At 43.0% G+C, this 11,764-nt stretch overlaps 1 non-coding gene across 1 annotated transcript; it reads right to left on the reverse strand.

The window, feature by feature from the left end:
• Nucleotides 1–2,952: 2,952 nt before the first annotated feature.
• Nucleotides 2,953–3,025, reverse strand: TRNAF-GAA (transfer RNA phenylalanine (anticodon GAA)). The gene has a single exon. It is a non-coding gene; the product is annotated as a tRNA-Phe (tRNA).
• Between the last annotated feature and the right edge of the window lie 8,739 nt (nucleotides 3,026–11,764).

Raw genomic sequence — 11,764 nt, forward strand, 5'->3', positions numbered from 1 at the left:
CCAGCATCTACACCATTCCCCTCCCATTTAAACACATGGATAGCTGGTTGTTCCTGCTTAGTCTTTCCCTACTCAAGAAATCTCCCTCTGAAGGCCCAATCAAGACCTACTTCCCCTACGTGCCCATCAGCAGACGAGTGTATTAAAAAACTGTGGTACATCTACACAATGGAATACTATGCCGCTATTAAAAAGAAGGAACTTTTACCATTTGCAACAGCATGGATGCAGCTGGAGAGCATTATGCTAAGTGAAATAAGCCAGTCGGAGAAAGATAAATATCACGTGATCTCACTCATCTGTGGGATATAATGATCAACATAATTTGATGAACAAGAATAGTTCGATCTAGAGCAGCGATTCTCAACCTGTGGGTTGCGACCCCTTTGGGGGTAGAATGACCCTTTCACAGGGGTCACCTAAGACCATCGGAAAACACATATATAATTACATATTGTTTTTGTGATTAATCACTATGCTTTAATTATGTTCAATTTGTAAAATGAAATTGGGGGTCACCACAACATGAGGAACTGTATTAAAGGGTCGCAGCATTAGGGAGGTTGAGAACCACTGATTAGAGACAAATGGTAGGGGAGGGAGGGTTAGAGAGCAACCGAAGGACTTATATGCATACATATTAGCATAACCAATGGACACAGACACTGGGGCAGTGGAGGCTTGCCCGGGCTGGGAAGGGATGGGGGAGGGGGTCAATTGGGGGAAAAAGAAGACATATGTAAAACTTTAAACACTAAAAAAAAGACCTACTTCCCCATAGAGCAGGGGTGGGCAAACTTTTTGACCCGAGGGCCACAATGGGTTCTTAAACTGGACCGGAGGGCTGGAACAAAAGCATGGATGGAGTGTTTGTGTGAACTAATATAAATTCAAAGTAAACATCATTACATAAAAGGGTACGGTCTTTTTTTTTAGTTTTATTCATTTCAAATAGCCGGATCCAGCCCGCGGGCCGTAGTTTGCCCACGGCTGCCATAGAGCCTTTTCAGATTAACCAGCAAAAGCTTTTACTTTCCTCCAATTACCTCCACTTTTATGCACACATCTTAACCAAACATCCCAACACATACTGTATTCATGTATAGTGACATTTAGGAGGTAATAGATGTTATCTGACATATTTAGTCCTTGCAAACCTACAAGTACTGTTACACGTTATGTACTTCATAAGGTAGGTATGAAGATCAAATAATACCTGACACATAGTGGGAGGTCAATTAGTTAATGTCCAATTGATGAATGAATTAACAACGTGAGAGCACATAGTATTTCATAAATATGAGTTTCCTTCTCCTCTCAGACCAATAGAAGCAAAAGCTACACAAGACCAAATGTATAAATCCAACAGGTGACTCTTTCATCTGTAGGCCAGCAACTCAGCACCCCACTAAACTGTATATCCCATTTTGTAGTGACGCCAATAGATTAAAATTTCTTCCTCCTGTAATTCAGATCTACATCCCTGAACCTTCAATCCCGGAGTCCTGGCTCAGCTAAAGGAGCCACACAACCTATATAATAAAATCCTAAGTGACTGTTATAGCAGAATGACCAGAACGACTGGTGGCTATGATGCATACTGACCACCAGGGGGCAGACGCTCAACACAGGAGCTTCCCTCTGGTGGTCAGTGCGCTCCCACAGGGGGAGCGCCACTGAGCCAGAAGCCAGGCTTGCGGGATGCAGGGGCAGTTGCAGGGGCAGTTACCGATTAGCAAGCAGGCGGGTGGTAAGGAGCAAGGGGTCCCAGACTGCAAGAGGGTGCAGGCGGTGCTGAGGGACATGTCCCCCCCCCCCCCCCCCGCCCTCCAGCCCCAGTGCATGAATTTCGTGCACCAGGCCTCTATTATAGAATTAGATGCCTGGGGCCTCTTCCTAATTTAGCCTCCTGGAGGGCTCCCATGGATAGCTAGGAAAGGGGATGCCCCTGCACATTCCACACCCAACACACACTCTCATTGTGAAAGCAAAAATTCTTTAAGAAAAAATAATTTCAAGCGAATGTCAAAGTTTTATTTCAGACTTGCAGAACAAAAGGCAGCAAACAGGAAAAGTGCGTTCACAAAAAGTCTTGGTAAAGGGCTCTTTTAGGAATAGAAAGGAATAGCTAGATAAATGGATGTCAAACTCTAGTTTCTTCAGAGCCTCACTTGGAGGGTGTGTTAAAACAGTGTTGGGAATAAGAGTTTCTGATTGTTAGGTCTGAGGCGGGGCCCAAAATATGCATTTCTAACTAGTTCCCAGGTGAACGTGAGATGCTGGACCAGCGACCACACTTTGAGAACCCCTGGTCTAGAGTCCAAATAAAAGTGTTTAGCTGCAAGGCTGATTCCTTTTACAGGGCCGTGAAGCTGCCTCGCCTCTATCCATTGGGCATGCGAGCCACCCTGCCTGTGCCTCTAACCAGAAATACCGAGCCGCCCCGCTTCCATTCACGGGCAAGGCCAGGTGCGAGCCATTTGATTCAACCGTTGGGTTCTGCTTTTCAATTGGGATGCTTTGGGGGATGAACTTTGGGATGAAGGTGTCTCGTCCCCCGAGACAGAACCACTCCTTTCTCACCGGACTCCCTGCGTAGCCCGAGAGAAGGACGGCGCCAGAGCAGCCGAGCCCTCTGCCCCCCCCCCCCGCCTCCCCACCCCCCCCGCCTCCCCACCCCCCCCCGGGCTCCCATCGCGCACGCGCAGCAGCGCCTCCTACAGCAGCAGAGGCCTCTGTCCCTGGCTCCCACCGCGCATGCGCAGCAGCGCCTCTCGCTCGCCTCTGAGATGGCGGCCCCGAGTGGCTGCTGCTCTAGGAGTGACTGGGGACGGACGTTTTCACTCCTCCCTCAGCCTCCCAGTCCCAGTTTTTACCAGCGCTGGCATTAATGTGTCAGGTTAGTACGAATTTTGAGTCCCTTCGCCTTAAAAAGAAAAGAGAAGGTGGTCCTGCCGAAACCCGGGATCGAACCAGGGACCTTTAGATCTTCAGTCTAACGCTCTCCCAACTGAGCTATTTCGGCTCCTCTCACGCACGTCTTGCAGCGAGATATTACTGAATTCTTCGCGTCTTCCCGTGGGTCTCCTGGATAATTGCAGCGTTTCTCCTTTGTCTCATTAAATGGTTACATCAGAATTCTTTTGTCTTACTTTTTACAAGCCACGATTAGCTGCCCTGTATACGTAACGTACTTTCTTCAACGTGACCCGAATTTCTGACTTAATATTCAGCGGGGATCGAGGACGAGCCCGTGTGCGGCTGCCGGCTCCGGCGGTCGGTGGGCCCGGGCGCCCGCCCCGGGAAGAGCGGGATCGGGGGTGGCGGGGAGGCCGCCCCCTGGGGCTCCTCGGAGCTGGGCTGCTCCCCTGGACCCGGCAGGGCGGTCCCCCCAGCCAACCCCGGCCCTCCCCTCCAACCCGCCCCTGGGATCGGGGCGTGGACGAGGTCGTGGAGGCAGGATTGGGCCCGAGCCGCCCCTTCACCGCACCGCGGCTGTGTGCCAGGGGCCAGGCTCTGCAGGCGCCCTGAAGCCTGGCGTGCTCTTTAGGGCGATTGTCCATTGGCGGTCCTGCTTCCTACGCCCGTAGATCATGTTTCTGAGACATCCTCTTCGTGCCGGGCAGACATTCTGCAAGGCCTAGACATCCTATTTTCCCCTTCTCCAATTAAACCGCAATTCGCTGGAGGCAGGGATGATTATCTTAGCGCGCTTTTAGCCCGCTGCTTAGAGCATTGCATTACAGCGGGCGTCACAGCCGGCATTGAGGGATGGATGCATGCCTGCATTCCAATGGGAGGGGGCGATATTTGGATTTGTTTGCAAACGCTAAGGTGGAGAATCGTTTTCTGCGCTCCTTTTTTGTGTCAAATCCAAATAACAGAAGAGCTTGGGATTTAAAAGAAGGTATTGGCTAAGGCGGGGAAGGAGGCTGGAGAACTTGGGGACGGACAGGGATCTGTGAAGGCTTTGGTGGGCTTGGAGTGAAAGAAGGAGAAATTTGAAGCGTCTGCCTTGTGCGGGTCATACATAAGAAAGAGATAAGAAAAGACGACTTTTACAGGCTTTCTTATGAGACATGAATGTAGCTACCTTTCACATTCTCTTCAAAACAGTGTAGGACAGACTTGAATCTGGGTGACTAGGCAAGTGCCCGGGACGTTTGGAAGGGATTGGGTGGGGGTGGGAGTGGGGGGGGGGGAGTTGGGGGGAGGATAAAAGGTCCAGGGTCTGAGGGGAAACGGAGGAAAAAGGATCAGAGAGGTAAGAAAAGGAAGAACACAACCAATAAACTTCATATTTTACAATTTAATGTGGTAGCATCCTTTGGCCAATGACAAGATAATAGAAACTAGGTTGTAATAGCGATCACTTGTCGAGTAAAGGTGGATTTCAGAATGTAAGCGCTGTGATGTATGTCATGGATTAACCCGGTGGCCACACCACTGGTTTGCCCTGAACAGTCCTTGTTCACGTCTGTTGTCTCTGAACCGTGGTATGTACTCTTGAACTGGAAAATAACCATGTGACCATCCAGTTTACAAACTGTGAAAAAGAGCCACAGCTTGTTCTACATAATGAACTCTACTAGTGTCACCATTAGTGAGAAGATTTTTAACATCAGAACAGTATTTGTTGCTGTTTTGTAAAGGCGATTTTTCCCGGGCTGGGTGTCATAATTCCCAAATTGCGCAGCCAGGTGCCATGGGATACTGCAGTGCTGCATATTAGTAGGTACATTTTTGAGGGAAACGCGGTGATACTGGACATCTGTGGGACACTGAACAACCTACTAGGTAGCTCATAGTTTCAGCCATAGATAACGCTACATTTCTTTCAGGGACATTATCTCTTCGAGAAGCTAGGTTTTCAGCCGTTGTGATAAAAAAGCAATTGCCCAAGAAAATAAATGTGTAAAGGAACTAAGAGTGGCGGTGTCTAGTCTGCTTCCACGGCTGGAGAAATTGTGCACGACCTACAGGGTGCACACATCCCATTGGTAAATCATGATGAGTGTTTATAAATAAAAGAAAAATAGAATTTTTCTTTCCATTTATGTGTATAATTTTTTCCAAACAGTTACAAAATTGTTGGACATAAATGCTTGAGTTGTTTGAGCCTGAGAACTGTTTGTGCCCTGGCCAATGTGGCTCAGTAGGTTGGAGGTTGCGGTTTCGATCCCAGGTCAAGGCATATACCAATGGATGTGGATGTATCTCCCTTCCCCTCTTTCTAAAATCAATAAGCATGCCATGGAGTAAGAATTTTAAAATTTTTTAAATAAATATTAAATGAACTGTTTGGTATTTCTTTTGGCCTGAGGCATTGGAAAAGATTATTAGACACTAAGCATTAGGAACAGAGAAAGTTTGAAAACCTCTAGCTTAGTGCCTTGGATTGATAGTAAGATTGAAAATTATTACTGAGCTTAGGAGAAAATCTGGCTTTGCTCAGCAAGACTGCAGAGGCAAGAAGAGCCATCAGAACCTCCACAGAGACCATGTGCCAAGAGCTCCAGGAAAGTGAAAACCTGCACATACGTCACAGTAGGGACAAATGAGAAAGAAGTTGGCATTCGAATGAGAAGGACGTTGAAGAAGAAGACTCCATGTTGAAAAGCAGTTTGACATAGGCCGCAAATTAGCCCATGGATTTCAGCCAACTCCAGTCTAATTACCTAGGATGACTATGAAAACTAATTATGAGAAGACCTGAGACTTTAACCACTACAGAGCACATGTTGTATATAGTTATAGCATCTAATACATTTTTGAGTTGCTGTCAACTATAATTTGTCCTTAACTTTGCCTCCAGGACCCCACAGCACAAAAATAGCACTTACTTTGATTTGCTTCTGATTTTAATCAGTATTTCTCAAGTGTTTAAAAAAAATATGGGAATATATAAAAAGCATAGGCGCCAGTTTGAAGGGAATCCCAGTGGCCAAATTTAGGACAATCTGAGCAACAAAATAAATAAGGCAAGTAATAGATTATTTACCTATTGAATAAAACAAATATCTATGAGCACAATAACAGGGAGCACAATACCACTGAGAATTCTGGCTTATGGGTGAATGACTTGCACCTACTGATAAATATGAAGGGTGTGGTGGCATTGGAAGTCATCATTTTCCAAGCATTATAGTAAAGATTGGTTCAGTCAAGAATCATCAATGGATGCAAGGTCTGAGGGGAAAGTTATATGATGAGCAGGATCATTGCATGGTCTCAAAGTGTTTCTCCACATGCTTAATAGTTGCATGGGGAAATAGAACCTATACAGTGGAGAAACTGTACAATGCCTTGATCTGGTCATCGAGATCAACATCAGCAATGAAGGACATTCAGATATCATGTGCCTCCTCATGTGACTACCTGGAAAGGACACAACTTTGTCACTTATGTACCAGTCCAGCCAGGGATGCATAACCTGAATTTAATCTGGAGGCAGCACACACAATCCAAAATAAGGTCATTTTGGTAAATGACTGGCTTGTATTACTAAAGTTGTTAAATTCATAAAAGCAAAGAGCTGAGAAAAGCAAAGAACTGTTTCAGATCGAAAGAGGCTGAAAAGACATATTCACTAAATGCAGTATGTAATCCTGGACTGGTTCCCATTGCGGGGAGGGGTAGACGCCTTAAAGACTATGATTGGGGCAACTGAAGAAATTGGAATAGGAGTTTCATGTCAGTGTTAAATTTTCTAAAACTGGCAACCATCGTTAGGTAAGACAATATTTTTGTTTTTAGGAAATACATACTGAAGTATTCAGGAACAGAGAGATATCATATCTGCCATCTACTCTCAAGTGATTCAGAAAAATAAAATAGTATGCATACAATACACACAGAGAAAAAGAAAAGAGAATAGGAAAAAGTAAGTGGTGAAAAATATTACAAGTTGCTGAATCTGGGTAAAAGAAAGATGGAACTTCTTTGTACCATTTTGTAATTTTTATAAAAATTGGAAAATCAGAATTAAAAATAAAAAACTTAACTGATGTCCTTCTGGAGCCAGACAATTTCAGTTTAAATCAAAGTAATGCTAGAGACAGAGAAGAACTTAGGGTTTATTTAGTCTGACCCACAACTTTCACATACCAGGAAACTGAGGCCCAGAGATGCTATAAACAACTTGATTACGGTTATTGTCTTGCTTGAGATTGACTTGGGCTGCCATAGCAAACCACCACAAACATTTGGGGGAGAGGAAGACAGTGATTAATGAACAGAAATTTGTTTTCTCACAGTTTGGAGTCTGGGAAGTCCAAGATCGAGGTGCCTGCCAATTAGGTTCCTTGTGAGAGATCTTTTCCTGACTTGCAGGTGGCTATCTTCTCACTGTGTGCTCACAGGGACCTTTCCCTGATGCATGTGCATGGAGAGAGAGATTCGAACCCTATCCTTATAAGCTCCTTAACCTTAATTACCTACTAAAGGCCCTGCCTCCAGTTACAGTCACTTTGGGGGTTAGGGCTTTAACATATGAATTTGGGGGAGGAGGTGTCATAGTAGTTTCACAATTTGTTTAGTGCAGAACTGGCTGCTGACCTATAGAACATATTCTTTAGCTGGCACCAAATGCTCCTAATATGCATTGGAAAAAAAAAAAGACCTTATTTCAATTAAAATTTGGCTTGAGAGTCTAAATCCTCAACTGGAATCTGGTATTGAGGGCTCAGCTTTTATATGGGCATGTCTACACATTTGAAATTCTCTGTGTACAAAAAATAATACCTTTGCTTGATGGATATAAGGTGATTTCTTCAAAGTTATATACTTTATTAATGTTGTAACTTAGGGGGAGAAGTATAAAAAAGTTAATAGATTGCAAAATCATCAGTGTACTGAATTGATCCAAAAGAAGTTCATTTATTTAAAGCCATTAAACCACAAGTCAATAAAGACCTTATTGTTTTTTGTTTTTGTTGAATCACATACGTCGATATAAAGCCTCTAGGTATACCTACCGGGCCAGAAACAATTAAGTAAATTATACTCAAGAACAACCTACTGAGTTTTTCATATGTCCTAATCCAATCCTCCCACATCCATCAAGCAAAAGCCTAACTAATCATGTGGACCCTGCACAATGGCCTAAAGGCCCAAAAACTTGGATTCCAGAGCTTGAGTTTCATCAGCTTGCACACTCTTTAAATACTTGTCAACTTAATTGCTTGTCTCTCTTTTTTAATGAAGTGGGCCAGCCTCCCAACTGCATCCCTGCCCAACTCCTTACCCCACCCCTGTCTAGCAATGAAAGGATAAGGCCTGATTATTCACCCAAAGAAATAAGACAAAATAAATGTAATGCAGGAGCTTCCTAAACCCTTGATAATTTTTTTAAATGCCAGAAACAAAAAATAATTAGTCTCTTTTTTTTCCCCAGTGAAGACGCGCAAGGTAGTGTTAAATGACCGGAGGCTCAGAAAAGGAGGCCAGGACAGAGAGGCAGGTGCCTGTGCTATTTGGCCCTGAGTCCCCTCCAACCTCCCGGGAACCTCATATTCTTGACTGTCACTGCTTTCATCCACTTCTCTAGTCCTGTTCTCTTATACCCTTACCACACCTCCATGTCTCACCATTGGCCAATTCCTGATCCACGGCACACTTACCCAGGAGTCTTCACAACAGTCAGCTCTTCTCTACCATTCTTCCCTGTCTTCCTAGCACACACCGGGCAGAGATTTTCTGGAGGACGTTAGTAAATGGGTGGGAACGGGTGGGAGAAAAGAGTAGAGTTTTGCTGCTTCCTGTGGTCAGGAAATGACCACCAGCTTTCTTATGTATGAGAATGGCATTATAATTATGTAGGAGAATACTATGGGTTTTAGGCTATGTTAAAGTGTTTGGTGTTGAAGTGTCATGGTGGCTACAGTTTACTTTAAAATGTCTCAAACATAAACACACACACACACACACACACACACTCATACAAATACAATTAATACAGCAAAATGTTAACAATTGTTCAATCTAGTAGGTAGAGAAATGTATCTTTTAATTTTTTATAATGACATTTGAGAAAAGATAAATATGAGCCTTAGGTTACAGATCCAAGGAATTTCTGAACTGTAATGCTATTTTTCACTACATAGTGAAAAATTTTGTTTCTTATTGATGGGTTTTTAGGTGTCAGACTGTGAGAAGGAATGTATTTTGTGAGAATAGAGAGGTTCTTCACCAAATCCACAATCAGTCCAAATAGCCCATTTGTCCATCTGTTGTTGAAGTTTGTCCTGTATGTACCAGGACCATATTTTTGGAATCACCAAATCAGGACATGAGGGCTGACAGAGGATTTTTTCCCTGACTTCTGTTCTTACTCACATGAAAGCCTTACAAAGGTATAACATCAAAGTATGCATAAGTATGATTTTTTGCTTAATATATCATGAAGCATCTTTACTGAAAAATAACACAATTAAATGAAATGATACTGTTTCAAGGTCTGGGACACAATTTCCATATCTTGTAGTCAACTCCAATGTGATTTACAGAAAAATCTTTCTTTAACTTTACAAGGTCAACTTAATCTATCATGACATATGTTCGGGATAAAAATGTCTTCCTTTGTCTTTTATTCTTAACTTTTCATTTCCTTCTTGAATCAGGCTTTCAGTTTTGACCTTCACAATTACTAAGGAAAATCAGATTGCAGTAATTAGAATATTGCAGAAACACCATATAAAGCTATGGCTTGATTAGTCCATTAACTTAAGCAACCACACTTTTAACTCCTGAGAATTTTAAACTGATTTAATGTTAGCTGTGTGGTGCACTATTTTTTTTTTATGATAGCTTAAATATTTGCAGAGTAAGTCAGAGGTAGCATACTTCTTTAGAATGTTATGAAGGCAAAAGGAAAGCCTGCAGAGTAGATGACTCTTAGGGAAATGAATGTTTTCTAAATATTAACACATGGAATTTGCACTTGAAATGTAACATCCAAATAAGCTATAATGTACATTTTACTATGGAGGCTTTTTCTGAGCAAAGAAAAATTGCCTTATATTTTCACCTAAGTTTATTCGATTAAAAAATGTGAAGGGCAGAACTGCAGAACCATTCATCAAAGTTTTTAAATTTGCTAGAAATAGAAAGATGTTTCTCAAGGGCTTATTTGGCCTAGTTTATGTAATATTTCTCATCTCTGTAATTTTTATGCAGCATTTTAACCTGAAAATGTGCTCTCCCTCCTCTCTTACCCATTTCGCTGTTTCTCACCACTATCTTCATTAAGTGCTCCAAGTCAAGTCAGTATTAAGGGATTAAGCAAAGAACAGAACTGTTATTAGAAAAGACTTTTTATTGCAAGATTTTCCAGCAGTTTAAAGCCAAGAGAGGGAAACTGTGAATTAAAATTGCTTTTTTGCTTCTCAAAACTGACCTAATTAAGTCATAATGATAAAAGGGGGCTTCCTACTTTCTGGGCTTTTTTTTTATTGAATTACATTGGTTAATAAAATTCTATAGATTTCAGGTGTACAATTCTATAATACATCATCTGTATATTGTATTGTGTTCACCACCCCATTTCTCATCCCATCAGCATTAAGCCCCCTGCCCCCACTTTACTCTCTCCTGCCTTCTCCCCACGCCCCATTTCCTTTCCCAATGTAGGATAGAAAGATTGCATTGGTAAAACAGGGTATTTTCCACCGTTAGGTAAAGCTTGTCTAAGAGTGTGTCAATTAAAGCATGGTGAGTTTAGCTATAAACACAATATTAGAAACACTGACTATTAAAGCTAAGCAAAGATCAAAGAACAATTATTCCAAGAAGTTTCCACAAAGAAGCACCAAAGTGAGGATTAAAGATCAGTCCTTCTAAACAACAAAACGTAAGTGAAATCAGTAGCAAGCATAAGACTTGTGAAACTGGTTTACCTCTTTCTTAAAAGTGTGAGGTTCAAGGAAGAAAGTATGTTTTATGTGGTCAGTGGTGTGTGAAGAAGCGTGGGGTTCTGCCTGGGGTGCGGTGGAAAAGCAGATGTGTTTGTGTGGAAAGAAGGGCAGAGAGAAACTGAGAGAGACAATAAGACAGTGACAAACAATCTGCTCCTTTAAAACCCCACAAGCGAATAGAGATGCTGAGTGTCTGGGTCTTGGGATACAGAGATGATGACACTCCCAGGAGCAACAAGTCTAGTGGGGCACACAAACCTATAAACAGATGAATCTCCGAGTAAAATCTGATGGTAATATAGAGGGCAGAATGTCAACAGCTGCAGGTGAGGCCAACTTTGGTGAGTAGGTGACATTTGGGTTGGGTTTTGAAGATTGACTAGGAGTTATTCAGACAAAGAAGAGGAAGGTGCCTTTCTGAACGGACGATAGCTGTGCAGAGGAACAGGGCCTTCAAAGGGCATGGAAGAGCCCAGCATCCTGAGGAGGCCAGGGTGCCCATGTGTGAGGGCAGCTGAGGATGGAGCTGGAAGGAAGCAGCGAGCCTGGGTATGGTAACTCTTTAGACTAGATTTTGAAGCATTAGGCAAAAGGGAACCAAAAGTATTTTCTATGTCAGGGAGTGGTATGACTTATAGAAATACAAGTCTGGGTGGGTTAGAAAAGGCCAATGGGGGAAAGGGGGGGCATATGTAATACTTTCCACAATAAAAGATTAAAAATTAAAAAAATAAATACAGGTCTGGGGAAGTATAAAGGTCTGAGTGGAGAGGGTCTTGGGACAGGGAAACCAGCTGGAGGGTGTCACAGTTAAGTACTAAGGCAGTGGCAGTGAGAGCTGAAGAGGAGAC

Source organism: Myotis daubentonii, chromosome 2 (assembly GCF_963259705.1).
Source record: "Myotis daubentonii chromosome 2, mMyoDau2.1, whole genome shotgun sequence".
Taxonomy (NCBI): domain Eukaryota; kingdom Metazoa; phylum Chordata; class Mammalia; order Chiroptera; family Vespertilionidae; genus Myotis; species Myotis daubentonii.